Source organism: Rana temporaria, chromosome 1 (genome assembly GCF_905171775.1).
Source record: "Rana temporaria chromosome 1, aRanTem1.1, whole genome shotgun sequence".
Lineage (NCBI taxonomy): Eukaryota > Metazoa > Chordata > Amphibia > Anura > Ranidae > Rana > Rana temporaria.
In genome coordinates, this window is record NC_053489.1 from 443,245,496 (window position 1) to 443,262,299 (window position 16,804).

The following is a 16,804-nucleotide window of genomic DNA, read 5'->3' on the forward strand; positions in this document are numbered from 1 at the left end:
CCCCCAAAGCGGAACTTAACCATGCTTGATTGTCCTGCTTCCCCGCCCCTCTTTAGCACCAACATTTTTTAAAATCCTGTGTGTGCATAGCGGTGCCTTAGGTCTCTTCCATGTATTGGGAAACTGGCAGGCTGGCAGCACATCTGTCCACCCACAGCAGGCTACTGTGCATGGGTACAAATGCTGCAAGCTTCCAGTAGATGGGATGAGAAGAAGGGTAACCGCTCAGATAGACCAAAGAACTTTCTCACTAGATCCAAAACCCAGGGTGCCGGCAATGCAATGACATGCAAAACTGAAGAGGAAGACTAGGATAGCCGCACTACAGAAAACGTTCCTTTTTAATAAAACTGGTTACAAAAATAACATGTCACAGCAAAAATTAGAGAAAAAGCTGACGCGTTTCACACTGTCATACAATGCTTAATCATAGCTGATTAAGCACTGTATGACAGTGTGAAACGCGTCAGCTTTTCCCCTAATTTTTTGCTGTGACATGTTATTTTTTTGACCAGTTTTATTAAAAAGGAATGTTTTCTGGAGTGCGGCTGTCCTAGTCTTCCTCTTCAGCTTTGCTTCCAGTAGATGGGCTCTACAGTGTCCCGTGGCATCTGTGATCATAAGCAAAAATCAGCTGCACATCGCAGACGTGCTGCAAGGTTGTGGCTTAGTAACACACTGAGATAGTTGTGATGTAGCAATCCCATGAAAGCAGGTGCTAATTGTTTCTGTTACTTTTTGGTTATTATGCAAAGTTTTAGTATGTCTCTTTAAATAATTTGGCTGATTGCTATAGGGGTCGAGTCTTGTGTGCCTTCTTTCTCTGCAGATGTGTCAAATCCTTTTTAATTTCGGTATAAATCAGGGGTGTCAAACTCATTTTCACCAAAGGCCGCATCAGCAGTATGGTTGTCCTCAAAGAGCTGGTTGTATCCATACCACTATGCATCTACTCTTTTATTATTCAGGAGTGCATTACATACAGAGTGCAGAATTCAGAGTTCAGGATTATGCTACGTACAGAGTGCAGTGTTCTGGAATGTGCTATGTAATGAGTGCAGAGTTCAAGAGTAAGCTACATACAGGGTGCAGATGTGGTACAAATAGTTCTGCAGAGGACCAGCCCAGGGCTGCTGTTGTCAGAACAGACTACTGCCATGTGATTCTGCTTCTACCCCTTAAAAGAGTCCATCCCCAGGGACCCAAGTTACTGTGGACTTTGTTGCTATGGCCATTATCCATCAGAAGCATGAGCCACGCAATAAGTGTTATTTACGAAAGGCAAATCCACTTTGCACTACAAGTGCAAACTACAAGTGCAAAGTGCACTTGAAATTTCACTGAAAGTGCACTTGGAAGTGCAGTCGCTGTAAATCTGAGGGGTAGATCTGAAATGAGGGGAAGCTCTGCTGATTTTATCATCCAATCATGTGCAAGCTAAAATGCTGTTTTTTATTTTCCTTGCACGTCCCCCTCGGATCTACAGCGACTGCAATTTCAAGTGCACTTTGCACTTGTAGTTTGCACTTGTAGTGCAAAGTGTATTTGCCTTTAGTAAATAAAACCCCCGATGGTCCTTTATGCACCTTGTCTTTTCTGAAACCACGTAACAGTGTTATGTTACAGCAGCACAGCCAGTTGTAGCTCAGCCAAATTATCTGAACTGATTGCATATGTATGAAAAGATTGATGTGAAATGTATCTGTATTATCCAAGTAACCCAGTAAAAGGAACTTTAATTAAGTAAAGAAGCAGTCAGTGTCTTTTACTTATGGAGCGCTAACATAAAGTCAGTGTAACCTTGTAAAGCTTTCTCGCACAGGGCGCCTAAAGGCCTAAGGCCGGCTCTGGGGACACTACCATGTAAAAGGGGGCTGTGATATGAAGGGGACTGAGGATGGACTGAAGAGAATGATGTACAGGGGGGGGGGGGGCATTATGTGTTATACAGGGCTCAAGTCCTGCGGGAATGCGTGGGAACGGAGTCCCTGCACTTTTTTCACAGCAGGAACTCAGTTCCCTTTGCAGGACTAAAGCAGCTGAGAGCAGCCGAGCCGCCCGAGCCAATCCTTCATTAAGCGGCGATGCCCAGCTCGAGTCACTGTCAGGGGCAGGCGAACCTTAGTAATTCTTTATGTTACTGGCCGCTTCCTGTATATGGATTCATTGGGTAGTGTGCGGGTATTCCGTCACTTCCTCGATGCCGCAATGTCTCCTGGGAGCTTTTGTCATTGTTCCCAAGAGACATTGCGGAGGTTATCGCGGGATTTAGAAAGAACTTGCGGTTTAGTAATTATGCATATGAGCATATCATTTTTTTTTGGTGGGGGAGTGGATCTTGGGTGAGAGTTCCCACACTTTTTTCCCCAGGACTTGACCCCTGGTGTTATAGCGATAATATGAGATGCAGACCCCTGCTGGAAAGAAATGTTTCTGACCGGACCTCTGTACATTTTTTAATTCAGGACCCCTGCCCTGGATTTACCTGTAGGTGGGGTCTATATCTGCAGCTACAAAAGAGCTAATAAAGAAGACAGGGGGAGCCTCCGGAGCAGAAAAATAAATTATTTTAAAAACCCTTGTGTGGTGTGTTTATTAACTTTGACATTTTTCCTACAGGTGAATGGTTAGGGGTACGATGTACCCCATATACATTCACTTAGGGTGGGGGGCCGGTATCTGGGGGCCCCCTTATTAAAGGGGGCTCCCAGATTCCGATAAGCCTCCCGCCCGCATACCCCGACAACCAACGGCCAGGGTTGTCGGGAAGGGGCCCTGTCCTCATCAACATGGGGACAGGGTGCTCTGAGGTGGGGGGGGCCGCAGTGCGCCCCCTGCCCCAGAGCACCCAACCCCCCCATGTTGAGGGCATGCAGCCTGGTACGGCTCAGGAGGGGGGGGGCGCTCGCTCGTCCCCACTCCCTTCCTGGCCGGCCGGGTAGCATGCTTTGGATACGGGTCTGGTATGGATTGTAGGGGGACCTCCTACGCCGTTTTTTTCGTCGTAGGGGGGCTCTCCTTACAACCCATACCAGACCTAAGGGCCTGGTATGCTCCTGAGGGGGGAACCCATGCCGGATTTTTATTTAAAATCCGGCGGGGACTTCCCCCTCAGGATTCATAACAAACGCCGCACACGTGTAGAATTGGCGGGAATCCAAGTCGGATCTCCCGTCGCTTCTATGACGCGCTTGCTGGGATGTGCTGTCACTATTCCAGTGAGTGCGAGATGTCGGCGAGATCTCGGCACCATGTCGCCGAGAATCAGCGCGATGCTGTCGTGCTAAAAACACAATATCACAAACACCTACTGTATGCCTCAAGCTGAAGTTCTGGTTAGTTTTATTTCTGGTAGAGTATGTACTGCTAGGAAATAAACACTGATCAGCTAATAAAGTAGTCTTGAGGCATACAGTTTGTCCATTTTTTTTAACAAGGAATCTGTTCAAAGTGTCTGAGCTGTTGAATGGATTAGGCTTCTGCAAGCCATCACGCTGACTGACACATGACAAATAATAAACAAAAGGCTGAAGGTAAGTATGCTCCAATCTTATCAGACATGGAAATTAAGTCAAAGGTCATGCTCTGCTGTGCTCTCTATTCACCCTCATTGCCTACAAATAAAACATGCCAGAGGTTCCGAACTTTCAGGACACAAAATAAATAAATGGAAAAGTAGATCTAAAGCTAGAACTGCTCAAATGAACGTGTGCATACAGTAAAACACAACTAATCACCAGTTGCAGCTATTTTATTTTGATAGCCGGCCCCATCAGCTTCTAAAATACCTGAACAGTGCCTGCATCTAATTGGATGCAGTAGGTGTTTGACCAGGGGCGGACTGACCATTGAGTCACTCGGGCACTCCCCGAGGGCCCCATGCCACTAGGGGGCCCATCAGGGTTGCCAGGCTCAGTAAAACCAGGGACAGTATGTAAAAATCTGTTGTTTTTTTTAGATCTGTCCCTGATATGTCCGAAACCGACATGCTTTTGATGTGAAAATCCTAAGATTTTAGCTGCCCTGCCTCTGCACTGCCTCCTGGCGTGGTGGCCATCTGTAAGCCCAGGGGCCCCATAATCTTCTATTGCCCGGGGGCCCCCAATGAGTTGTCAGTCCGCCCCTGTTTTTTGTCCATCAATTTTCTGCATGGCCTCTTAGATTTTTCAATGTCAGGTGATTTTTCTGTCATGATGTCAGGCAGATGGGAAATGTCACCTGGTTCGTCAGAAGTAAGGCCAGCACATTGTTTTGTAAATTTCTTTATTTAACTTTTCGTGCACTTTGTTAATACAATATTAGTACATAATATATACAGTATTTATTAATTTCTTATAATATATATAGGGTAACTAGATGTTTGGTAGAGTATACAGTGTACGAGTTAAAGCGGAGGTCCGGTTTTAAAAAAAATTAAACGTCAGCAGCTACTAACACTGTAGCTGCTGACTTTTAAAAAGGAGACTTACCTGTCCAGGGTGCCCGCGATGACGGCAGCCGAAGCCGAGCAAATGCTCGGGTCTCGGCAGGCCCGCCGCCATCATCGGTGAGGGAATCAGGAAGTGAAGCTTTGCGGCTTCACTGCCCGATTACCTACAACGCATGCGCGAGCCACGCGGCGCGACGTGAATGGATGATGTCTCCTGGGACACACACAAGGTCCCAGAAGACACCACTCCCCCATTCCCCAGGAGGCAGCCGAGGAGCAGAAGAGAGAATACGGACCGCGGATCAGGAAGTGGCAGATTAGGACGATCTGCCTAGCAACAGGCACTTCAGGTATGCATTTTAGATTTTTCTTTTTTTTTTACTTGGTGGAGCTCCGCTTTAAAGGAAACTTATCATGGCACAAATATGTAGGATGCCATTGATGAGCTCTCCATCTGAAAATACTCGGTGCTTGGCTGTCATGCTTATGTTCTTGGTTCAGTAGTTTGATTTGCTGCCTTAGCCAGGCCACAAGCATAAGGGTCAGCATAGTCAGTTCCCTCTTTCTCTTGTAACATGTTTTCTTCAGCCCCCTTCCCCATTTATAGCAGAGGGCCTCAACACCCGGGCTGCGGGCCGATACCAGTCCGTGCCCTGTTTGCAGCCGGGCTGGAAGGCTGCACTGAAAGAGGTGCGGCTGGTGAGCAGAGAGATGACATCATTGTTTCTCCCTGCCCACCTTGTATTACCGCTGTTCCGCCTTCTGACTATCTTAGGAAGGAATGCAGTATAGCGTGAGTGAGTGAGTAACTTGTATAGCGTAACAAATGCGAACTTAAAGTGGAGGTTCACCCGATTTAACAACTTTAGCCTAAATAATAGTCCCCTGGATGTCGACTACTAGTCCGCAGTTAAAAAAAAATCTGAAAAATGTAGATACCTTATATTCTTCTCCTGAAGCAGGCACTTCATGGTTATAGGTGTGCGGGACTGGGCGTGTCGCGATCGCCGCAACGAATTGTGGGATTGATCACGAGGGATCAATAGGGAAGAACTATTGTGCTGGTCACAGCAGGGCGTGTCCTTTTCAGGACGCCACCGGCCGTTGTTATAGCAACTGTACAGTGTTGACGGCGCGGCTCGCCGTCACACTGCGCATGCGCGGGATAGAGCGGTGAATGCTGGGACATCAGCATTCACCGCATCACCGCATCCCGGAAGGAAATAGAGGAGGGCTTCAGAGTGCCCACAATTAAGATGGCAATGTCCATCTTAGATTTTTATAAATTATCCTTTTCGGGCAAACAAAAATCCTGGCGGCTGCAACTATGGGACTAGTGAGTACAAGATGACCTATGTTAACAGCGTTTGAATTATATTGAAAAAAAAATATGTTTTTCCGCGGAACCCCCGCTTTAATCACCTCAACTGTGCATGTGCCGGTTTCCGTGCTCTTGAATGCGGAATGCTCAGGATGCTGTACTGCTGGGGAGAGGCTTCAAGAAGAGGGATACATGTAGGTATTTTCACTGCAGTGTTTGTGCTGGCTACATTGGGAAGCTGCATCTAGTGGTAGGATAGTGACAAGCGGTGACAGTGGCAAGTAACACACTACATCTGGTGGCAGGTGACTCGCTGCATCTGGGGGCAAGCTATGGTGGCAGGTGGCACGCTTTGAGTGCAGCAGGCAGACCTTTCATTTACCTGCCTTTCTTTCATTCATAGAGCAGTATTCATTGCTGAAAGCTATAGTACAGTTCTATGAATAGAAGATAGGGTGGAAGAAAAGGTGGGCATAGTTGGTACACTTGATAAGTGCCTATGACAGGTCCAGTGGCTGTGACACCAGACAATTCCCGCTGTTTCAGAAGATGTAAAATTTATATAAGAACATCAGTCACCAGAACAAGGGACACAGTATGTTCACACTAAACGGGGGGGTGAAATCTTGCGAGTTCAGCTGAATTCGCATGAGTTCAAACCCGCATTTCCGTGCAAGTTTGAGGGCGATTTTAAAGACATCTGTGCTGGTTCATGCACAGTCTATTGAAATAGCCCCCGAAGTCGCCAAAAGTAGTGCAGGAACTAGTTTTAGAAATCGTAGGGGCGCCACAAAGTTGGCATTGCACCGGTTGGTATAGGGCCATTGCCTGGCAACAGGTTGCGATTTGGCATGTATTTTGACATGTCAAATCGCGCCAATGTGAACGGAAGCTAAAACCTGGAAGCTGGTTACTATGCACAGCTTCACCAGATTCTGTGTGGTCCAGTTTTGGTAAATCTCCCCCTTTGTGTTCAATGTAAGCACCATCCTTTGTGCTGATTTAAAAAAAATTAACAACACTTAATGTAAGGCGTTAGGCTTAACATAACCTTGTTATCGTTGTCTAAACGTTCTTTTTTTTACCTTAAAGCAGAGTTTCACCCAGAAATGGAACTTCCACTGTCTGGATTCCTCTCCCCTTCACATTTGGCACCTTTCAGGGTGAAAGGGGGAAGCAGATACCTGTCTAATCCAGGTATATGCTCCCACTTTTGGTGAAAGATCTCTGCAGTACCCGCAGTGATCTACGCCATGTCCGGACCCTCCTTTGCCCCCCCCCTGCTGTCTTCTGGGAGACACACATGTCCCAGAAGACAGCAGGGACCACTCAGAATGTGCAGTGCGCAATAGGGAACCAGGCTGTGAAGCCGCAAAGCTTCACTTCCTGACTCCCTTACTTAAGATGCTGGCACCTCCACCTGGAGCCGAGGGACGGGTTGGATTCGGGGGAGGACATCGTGCGTGCTCCCTGGACAGGTAAGTGTCCTTATTTTAAAAGTCAGCAGCTACAGTACTTGTAGCTGCTGACTTTTATTTATTTTTTCAGACGGAACTCTGCTTTAATGCATTCTCTGCCATAAGGAAAAAAATGCCCCACTACTTATCCTACCTCCTCTGTTGCTAAGCACTTACCTGGCTCTTTGTCACTGCTGGGAGGAGGGAGTGTGGACATGGTTTACAGGTGCTGTGTCTCTATGGACGCACACAGCCCAGCTTGGGAGTACGCACAGCCCAGCTTGCTAAAGAAGGTACCTGGTGGAAGGAGGAGCAGACAGCGCCAGCCAGGGACTGCCAAAGAAGAGGAGAGTGACCTTTCTATGCAATAGAGTTCTGCAGAGCAGATACGTATAATATATTTTTTAATAAAAAAAATAGCATTTAGTATCACTTTAACACTCCAGTTTATAGTAGTTTCTCAGTTCTGTTTTCGAATTGCTTATGCAACCATTTGCTTAATTTTGGGTTCTTTCTAACTTCAAGCATTGTAGACAATAGTGTTTCCTTCTTCTTTACACCCCACCCCCCTGCCATCTTTTGTTTGGCTAATAAATGATGTTTACCTTTAGTGGACGGGTTGTTTGTTGTTGCAGACGTAACGTCTTTGTGTACTATTGTACGTGAACTATTCATGAAAGGATCACATCATTGTTTTTTTTAGATTAGGTAATAAAAGCCTGGTTTACACGTATTCATACATGGAATGATTAATGGCAAAGTCCTTCTATTGGGCCTAACGTACAGAGAATCTGCTGCTACAGAATGACCCTCTTTGCCACCATCCCTAAGGAGTGAGTTCCCCCAAAGATATACATTTGAAGGATTTCCTTTGTTTGCTAGGGATCCTCAAAAGGAACCACAGATTTTACGGTAAAATATTTTCACGTCATAGGGCCAGATCCACGAAGCGCAGCGCTTCTTTACGGCCGGCTTAGTGTATCTCAGATACACGACGCCGCCGTAACTTACAGCGTATTTCCTGTATTCTGAAAGAATTTGCGCAGTAAGTTACGGCGGTGTAGTGTAACTGTGTCGGCATAAGGGCGCGCAATTCAAATGGATGAGATGGGGGCGTGTTTTATGGCAATACGTCTTGACCCAACGTAAATGACGTTTTTTCTGAACGGCGCATGCGCCGTCCGGGGGGTATCCCGGTGCGCATGCTCGAGATTAATCCGCAACAAGCCAATGCTTACAACGTGAACGTCATTCTACGCAAAGCCCTATTCGCGAACGACTTTTCAAAATTCGATGCCATGTATCCCCCGCCCCCATGTAATGTGCTTCTGCTTCCAATGCGCCCGAGCTACAGGGATCTATTATACAGGTACTGATCTATGGGGACACCTGATGTGGGGGGCTCTGATGGGGGACACCTTCTGGGGGGGCTCTGATGGGGGACACCTGCTGGGGGGGCTCTGATGGGGGACACCTGCTGGGGGGGCTCTGATGGGGGCCACCTGCTTAGGGGGGGCTCTGATGTGGGACACCTGCTCGGGGGTGCTCTGATGGGGGACACCTCCTGGGGGGGACTCTGATGGGGGACACCTGCTGGGGGGGACTCTGATGGGGGACACTAATGAAGACTTCTTAGGGGAGCATCTCTGTGTTTGAGCCGTAGCCATAGAAACATTTGTAAAGGGGAGGAGTTAGTAAGATGACCATGCCCATGTGGGGGCGCCAGCAATATTTCTGCACCCAGGCGCCTGTGACCCCAGGATCGGGCCTGCATAGACCTTTCCATCCACGCAAGAATGCATGGATGAAAGAATCTCCACTGCCACCTATTGCATTCTGACAGCCAACACCCATCAGAATACCTGGCTCCTAATATTTCTCAATTGAAGTTTGTTCAGCCTGTTGGTGTCGGCATGGCCATCCACAGCTTGAATTTCAGTCACAGAAATCAGCTGAAATTCGAGCAATGTATGTATAAGAGCTTAGTGGGCAATGGAAAATTCTTGTGGTGATGCGGCAGAGTTGAATCCATTCCTTGCTGTTGTGGGCAAACATCCAGCTTTCCTGGGGTACTAGTAAGCTGGTAAAAAGAGATCCAGATTCTCTGGAAAAGCATGCAGCAGGCTCCCTAAATCATTTTTTTGGTGTGCGATCTCTACTCCTATAAGGAAGTGGCTCGGGGGGCAGAGAGTCTATGACCCTTCGGATTACAAGCTTTCTATGGAAGGGGAAGAGCTGGTGCTCTGTCAGTAAGTAGATTGGTAAGTATACAACCTTACCAGCTCAAATAAAAAAAACAATCCCTAGTACACAATTTGGTTGGCCTGAATGTCTGTTTAGAGAAAACTAGTCCACAAGTTTCAAATCAAGTTTCAAATCATACATAATCCCAAATTGCTCATTTAAGCCAACAGTCTTTAAAACGATGTATCCGTTTACAGAGCCACATCACATTCATGGTGACAGTAGAAATGTATACCGGCTTTATAAAATGTAAAAAATAGGCACCATTCATCCACGTATCATTGCCTTTATTGATAGCCTTTTACAAATGCTAGAGACCTGGCTGTTGTGCTGATCCAAAACTTCAGCATACCTCCCAACTTTTTTGAGATGGGAACGAGGGACACCTATTAGCAAAAGTACGTAGCCATAGGCCACGCCCCCTGCCATGCTCTTAAAGGAAAATTATACAAAAAAGTTAGTTAAACCCACAAGAGTTGCTTTCTTTTACCACTACTATTCTTTTGAATTGGCTTTTGAAATTTACAAATGCAGCAACTTAGAAGTTGGATGAAAGGTTTAGCCCTGAGAAAAACTTTTTGAAAGATAAATAGTGCATTTTATATGTATAGGAAATAGTGCAGCGCAATATAAATACAATTAAACTAAAGTGCAAAACACAGTTGTTATACCAATAACAAATTAATCATGAATAGTGCATAAATAATAAAAAAAACAGTCCAAAAAGTGAAAAATTCCAAAGGGATAGGGTGACAACCACTCCAAATCTTCACCGGTGACTTTAACTTTCATAAGTGATCCCTCCACCGTTAAGAATGGCTACTCTCACCTTAAGGTATGGACCCCTGTTTTACCAGGCAGTCATACCAGCAGAAATCAATAGACAGATTGGTGCAATATGTGGATAGCAAACTTCTTAGGCTCGGCAGCATTAAGATTGAGGATAAGAGAAAAAACTGATCTAAGTGGTCTCTGCTTTAAAAACGGCTTAAGGTTTATTAAAAAGGCATTGACATGCTACTCACATTAGCCCGTACGCGTTACGTTGTAGCAACTTTCTCAGTGGGGCCCCGCTGAGGAAGTTGCTACCACGTAACGCGTACGGGGTAAGGAGCCTGAAGTCGCTTGCTGCCATCTCTGAGAAGACACATGTTGTCTGTATTTCCTTTCTGCCGTTTTGCCTTTCGGGCTAATGTGAGTAGCCTGTTAATGCCTTTTTAATAAACCTTAAGCCATTTTTAAAGCAGAGAGCACTTAGATCTGTTTTTTCTCTTTTCCTCGATCTCAATGCTGCCGAGCCTAAGAAGATTGCTATCCACATATTGCATCAATCTGTCTATCGATTTCTGCTGGTATGACTGCCTGGTAAAACAGGGGTCCATACCTTAAGGTGAGAGTAGCCATTGTTAACGGTGGAGGGATCACTTATTTAAAGTTAAAGTCACCGGTGAAGATTTGGAGTGGTTGTCACCCTATTCCTTTGGAATTTTTCACTTTTTGGACTGGTTTTTGTATTATTTATGCATCATTCTTGATTAATTTGTTATTGGTATAACAACTGTGTTTTGCACTTTAGTTTAATTGTATTTATATTGCGCTGCACTATTTCCTATACATTTTTGCATCTTTTGGATTTTGTGATTGTCCTGTCAGTGTTCAGCTTGCATTTGTGAAGTGGGAGGTTTATTTTATTGAATTTTTGCGCTGATTGCACCCTTTTTGTTTTCTATATAGTGCATTTTATATACCACTATAGATCTGATCAAAATGAGGGACACATTAGGAGGGGAGAGGGACAGAGGGGCTTTGTTCCAAATCAGGGACAGTCCCTCGAAATTTGTTACAGTTGGGAGCTATGCTTCAGTGCTGGGTCATTTGCCCGACATACATTGTAGATTAGAAATCTAGACATTATACTGTCATACCTTGTATGTATGGATCTATTTGGACAGCACACTGTGTGCGCTAACCTGCATTTTTCCACACTGAACACAAGTCACTGCAAGGGCACATAGGAAACAATTGTTTTCTTTGTACCCCATCCACACCACAATGCTAGTGTGAGGTGCAGTGTGGTAAAAATGCTGCAATTTTCAACAGTTTTCTGGATGCCACAGCACTACAGCATAGTGCACCACACTGCTGTGCGGAGACTTGAATGGAGTGTACACTTTATAAACTTCCAATAAAGTTAAAAGAAAACAAGAAATGTAAACAGTGTTATGCACTGCCTTGCAGCAAAACTGCATCTTCAAATAGAAGATGCAGCTGTATACCATTATGCAGTGGGGAATGTGTTAAGCATTTGGGGCTTTACCCCGACGCATACCTGTGTACAGCCAAATCTTGCTGTTTATGGGCAACTGTACGCAGCTATACGGGTCTTGGGAAAGTGTGTACGCAGGCCCTGTACAATGCGTGGCCCCACTACGGCCTCGTGCATGAGCCCTTAGCGTGCGGCAATGTGTACTAGCCCCTAATCCAGTGACAATCAGACAACCAGCTTTTTCAGTAGGCTAACCCGGATATCTCCTGTGACACCTGAAACAGCAAAGGCAAACAAACAAAACTTTTCTCTGTTTACCCATTTGGAAGTTTTTGAAAGACACTTCTATAAACAATGCTGGTGTTCTGCATTCAGTCAACTTTCACACAGATGAATACATGTCATTAGGGTCTTAAAGTGGATCTGCACCCTCCCCCCCCCCCATTTTTTTTCAACCCCTGCTTACCTGGTTACAGGTCCTGCACAGTTAGGAAACACACCCGCCCAGTGGATCCAGTGTTGTCCTGCTGAGGTCAGCTTCAAGGTTTTATTGCCAAAGCTTAAAGGAGTTGTACAGGATTATTTTCTTCACCTTAATGCAATCTATGCATTAAGGTTAAAAAACATCTGATGATGCCCCCCCCCCCGAGCCCCCGTTTTACTTACCTGACCCGTCGAAAGTCCCACGCTCGGTCCCAAGATCCTCTTCGCCGCTCAGCCTGACCGCTGATTGGCTAGAGCGGATGGATTGAGAGCAGCGCAGCCATTGGCTGGCGCTGCTGTCAATCACATCCAGTGACGCGGCGCGCCGAGGGGCGGGGCCGAGTCATACAGTGAGCGGCTATGGCCGCTCACTGTATCACAGGAGCGCGCCCGCAAGGACTCATCACCGTGCGAGCTCTCTCGCATGAATGTGGTGAGTTCTTTCGGGGAGGACCAGAGACAGCCGCCGAGGGACCCCAGAAGACGTGGATCGGGGACACTCTGTGCAAAACGAACTGCACAGTGGACGTAAGTATAACATGTTTGTTATTTTAAAGAAAAACATTTTTTTCCTTTACTAACCCTTTAACGTAGAACTATAGGCATTTTTTTTTTCATTTCAGATAGAGCAAGAGAGGGTATAACCCCTGTTTGATTTTTTTTCCCGTCATCTGTATCCCATTGCGGAGATTTCCCTTCACTTCCTGTCCCATATCCAAACAGGAAGCGAGAGGAAATCCCTTCAAATTAAGGGTTTTCTTTGGGGACCCCCCAGGTCACCAGAACTAGTATCCCCATTTGGAGATTTCCCTTCTATTTCTTTTCTGGGGACAACCCAAAATGTTTTTTTTTTTTTAAATAAGGGAAAGGTAAATAAAAGTTGTTTTATAAAAAAATAGGAGGAAGGTTGGAGAGGAGGGAACTTCAAATGGAGGGGGGAGAACCACTTTAGACTGGCTATACGTGAGAAAAGCATGACAAGAAAATTCAAAGGAGCAGGTTGGAAACTTTTCTCGAACGAATGAATTTCTAACAGCGTATGGGGTTTTCATTCAGGAAATTATATGCATTCTGAAATTGAATGTTAAGAGCAAACGACATTTGAAAGTGCTTTCAAATGACATTCGTCAAATCATTGAATGTACTAACAATTTTCATACGGATGTTCGTTTGAAAATGTAATAGTGTATGGCCAGCCTAATTATCCTAATGTAAAAAAAAGAATAGAAGATGAATGGAAATAATGTATCTCTAAAACAGACACTTTTATGATACATTTATTTGTCCATTGATGTTGCTACAATGTGGTAGAAATAAAGTACGTATTGATTACTTTTTCATTATTCTTTATTTAAAATAAAAAATAAAAATAGTGGGCCAGATTCTCGTACCTGCGGTGCAGCGTAACGTAACCCGTTTACGTTACACCGCCGCAAGTTTTCAGTCTAAGTGCCCGATCCACAAAGCACTTACCTGGAAACGTACCTGGAAGCGGCGGTGTATTGTAAACATGTCCGGCGCAAGGCGGCCCAATTCAAATGGGGCGGGTACCATTTAAATTAGGCGCGCTCCCACGCCGGACGTACTGCGCATGCTCCGGTCGCAAGTTTCCCGACGTGCTTTGCCCGAAATTACGACGCGCCGACGTGTTGAGAATCGCGACGTGCTTAACATACATACGCCGGGAAAACAGAAAAATTCAAAAGCCTTCGTGGATCGCCGTAACTGCTAATTTGCATACCCGACGCTGGTTTACGACGCGAACTCCCCCCCAGCGGCGGCCGAAGTATTGCATCCTAGGATCCGACGGTGTAATTCAATTACACCTGTCGGATCTTAGGGCTATCTATGCGTAACTGATTCTATGAATCAGTCGCATAGTTAGAACGGCCCTAAAACAGAGATACGACGGCGTATCTCTTTTGTGAATCTGGCCCAGTGTTTACAGTGAAACATAACAAAATAATACTGCTTATTGATCCCTTTTTTATTATGTCTTTATGTAGAAGACACCTAGGGTGAATCTGAATGGACTCTTTTCAGATTTCATAGTCATCCTGCATTTAAATATCCTGTTCTCTACTGTTAAAACAAAACAAAAAAATCCCATTATGCATGCCATAGGTTAGAAAATAAATATAATTATTGCTGTCTGTTTAAAGTGTAAATTGGACATTCAGATAATTCTCTTTGTTCTTTTTGAATAAAATTGAATAAAATGGACATTCAGGGAAATGAATGATTTGCATTAAATGACTGCAAAGACATATGATTTTGTGCCTTAGCTGTTTTATCTATAGAGTATTTAAACCATTATCTGAAAGGGAAAGTAGATTTAATATGTTTTACGTTTTCTTTTTTTTTTTACTTTTAAACTTTTTTTGTCATTTAAAAGTAATACATATGATATGTTAGGCCATTGTTCTAATCTAAAATTATCTGTAATCTTCTCTGTTTAATTCTACATTTTAATGCTTTCGTTGTTTATTTTTCCCCTAATGTTTTACCTCTAATGGTTCACTTTATAACGTTGCATGCAAACCAGAAGTGTAGATAATCCCAATTCTTTTAAAGGTCCTTAATAAACCCTCTCACTGGATCTCAGCAGTGGCTGTAGATGAAAGTTATGCATGCCATAAGAAGCAGAAGGGGGAGGGAAGCTCCTGACTTTTGAGTGCCAGAATCCATTTTCAAACTTTACAAGGGCCTTCATCACCAATTGTGATGCAAATGAGGTCCACAGAGGCTGGCAGCCAATTAGAAGCCGCGTCCTTGTGGGATTACCTGGTTTTGGTAGAGTGATGATGAGGAGGAGGAGGAGGAGGAGGAGGGGGGTGTGTGAGGAGGAGAAAATCATTCACTTGTGACAAAGTTCTGTGTTTTACTGCCTTGCAGTCTCAGATGTAGGAAGGAAGGAAAGTCCTGGCCACGACTGCTCCTGAAATGCCTGTTCAGCAGTATTGTACAATCCTGACTTGTTGGAAGAGGCTTTGGGGAGAAGGGTGCTCCTCTGAGCTTCTCATAGGCTGTGTGCACAGAAAGCTGTCTTTGGACTTTCAGTAAATAATCCTTATTCATTGCTGTGCTGGAGGTTGCCTGCCCGTGCCCTGCTTTCGCCTTGCCACTGCAAGCTAAGGGAACATTTGAATGGAATCAAGGCCCCCTTGGATTTTTCACTTACTCATATGCAGAATCCATGTGAAAATGGTAAGGCTTGTTTTTCTCATTGTGATTAATTTGTTTTGCAGTAACCTTTAATAACAGAAGTAATTTCCTAAACGTCCACATGATTTCGACTAAGCCATCTGTTCAAGAACATGTTTTATGTCTGACAGAGGGATAACAGTGAGTGTGCCACCCTCCGCCAAGTATTTGGAATAAACTGTATCACTATGAAACATGGGATTTTTATTTTGCTTCTGTATTTTAATTATTCGGGTCATTTAAGACTATTTTCACCTGTATTCACTTTTTCATATTCTTTACACATTGTAAATTGCTTTATAAAATAAAGTCAAATTCTATATTCCTGGACAAATGGTCTTATTTATTCAGTTTAAAGAGCAGTATTGATGTGCAGAGTATAGCAACCAATCATATTTCACCTTAAAGCAGTAAGGGGGGGGGGGGGGGATGGTGGGTGGTTACTATTAATAAAAGTTCTTTGTAATTTCATTCCATTTGTAAATGTATTTGTAATTACACATTACTTTGTAATTTCATTTAATTTGTAAATGTATTTGTAATTACACATTACTTTGTAATTAAAGTACATTGTAATCATTAGTACACCTAAAAGCCTATGTGATCCAATTTTAGACCCTATACACACTATTAAGCCTCGTACACACGACCGAGTTTCTCTGCAAAAAGCAGCAAGAAACTTGCTGTTTTTTTTTTTTTTGCAGAGGAAACCGGTTGTGTGTACACTTTTCGACGAGGAAACTGTCGAAGATCTCGTCAAGCCAAAAAAGAGAGCATGACTTATTTTTCCTCGATGGGAATGGAGAAATTTGGCTCGCCGAGATCCTCGACAGCCTAACGAGGAACTCGACTAGCAAAACGATGTGTTTCGCCCGTCGAGTTCCTCGGTCGTGTGTACGAGGCCTTAGATTTTATGCAGATGTTTGTCTTCAGATTTACCAAAGCCATGTAGTACAAGGGCTCTTTAAACTCTTAAGGTTTGACCTCATATTAGATAGTTTTGGTAAATCTGAAGACAAAAACCTGCAGAAAATCGAATAGTGTGTATGGGGCCTAAGGCTGGCAATACATAATAAAATTTTCTTGTTCAACGTTCCTTTAGATTTATCAAAACTATATAATATGAGATCAAACCTAAGCACTTTCTCTTCATATGCAATCAGGCAGGCCCTTTTACTACATAGTTAAAGGTAAATCTTAAGATAATTGAATAAGAAAATTGTATGGTCTTTAGGTCTTTCACTATAGAAAGTGCTTTTCTAATATTTAGGCTAGCCATAGACAGATCGCAATTTGGCTGGTTCAGCAGGAACTGGCCAAATTTCAATCTCTGGGAGAGATTTACTAAAACTGGTTCACACAGAATCTGGGGCAGCTGTGTATAGTAACCAGTCACTTTC

General features: G+C 44.3%; 1 protein-coding gene across 2 annotated transcripts in view; it reads left to right on the top strand.

The window, feature by feature from the left end:
* Positions 1 to 16,804, top strand: part of SHROOM3 (shroom family member 3) — a 272,583-nt gene that overhangs the window by 120,298 nt on the left and 135,481 nt on the right. Inside the window, exon 1 of one of the 2 annotated variants that reach the window (XM_040326823.1) lies at positions 15,101 to 15,407. The exons of the other annotated variant lie outside the window; for it this stretch is intronic. The gene's annotated coding sequence lies outside the window, so the exon portion shown is untranslated. Of the gene's footprint in view, positions 1 to 15,100; positions 15,408 to 16,804 lie in introns of those variants that run through there. 2 annotated transcript variants of the gene reach the window in all.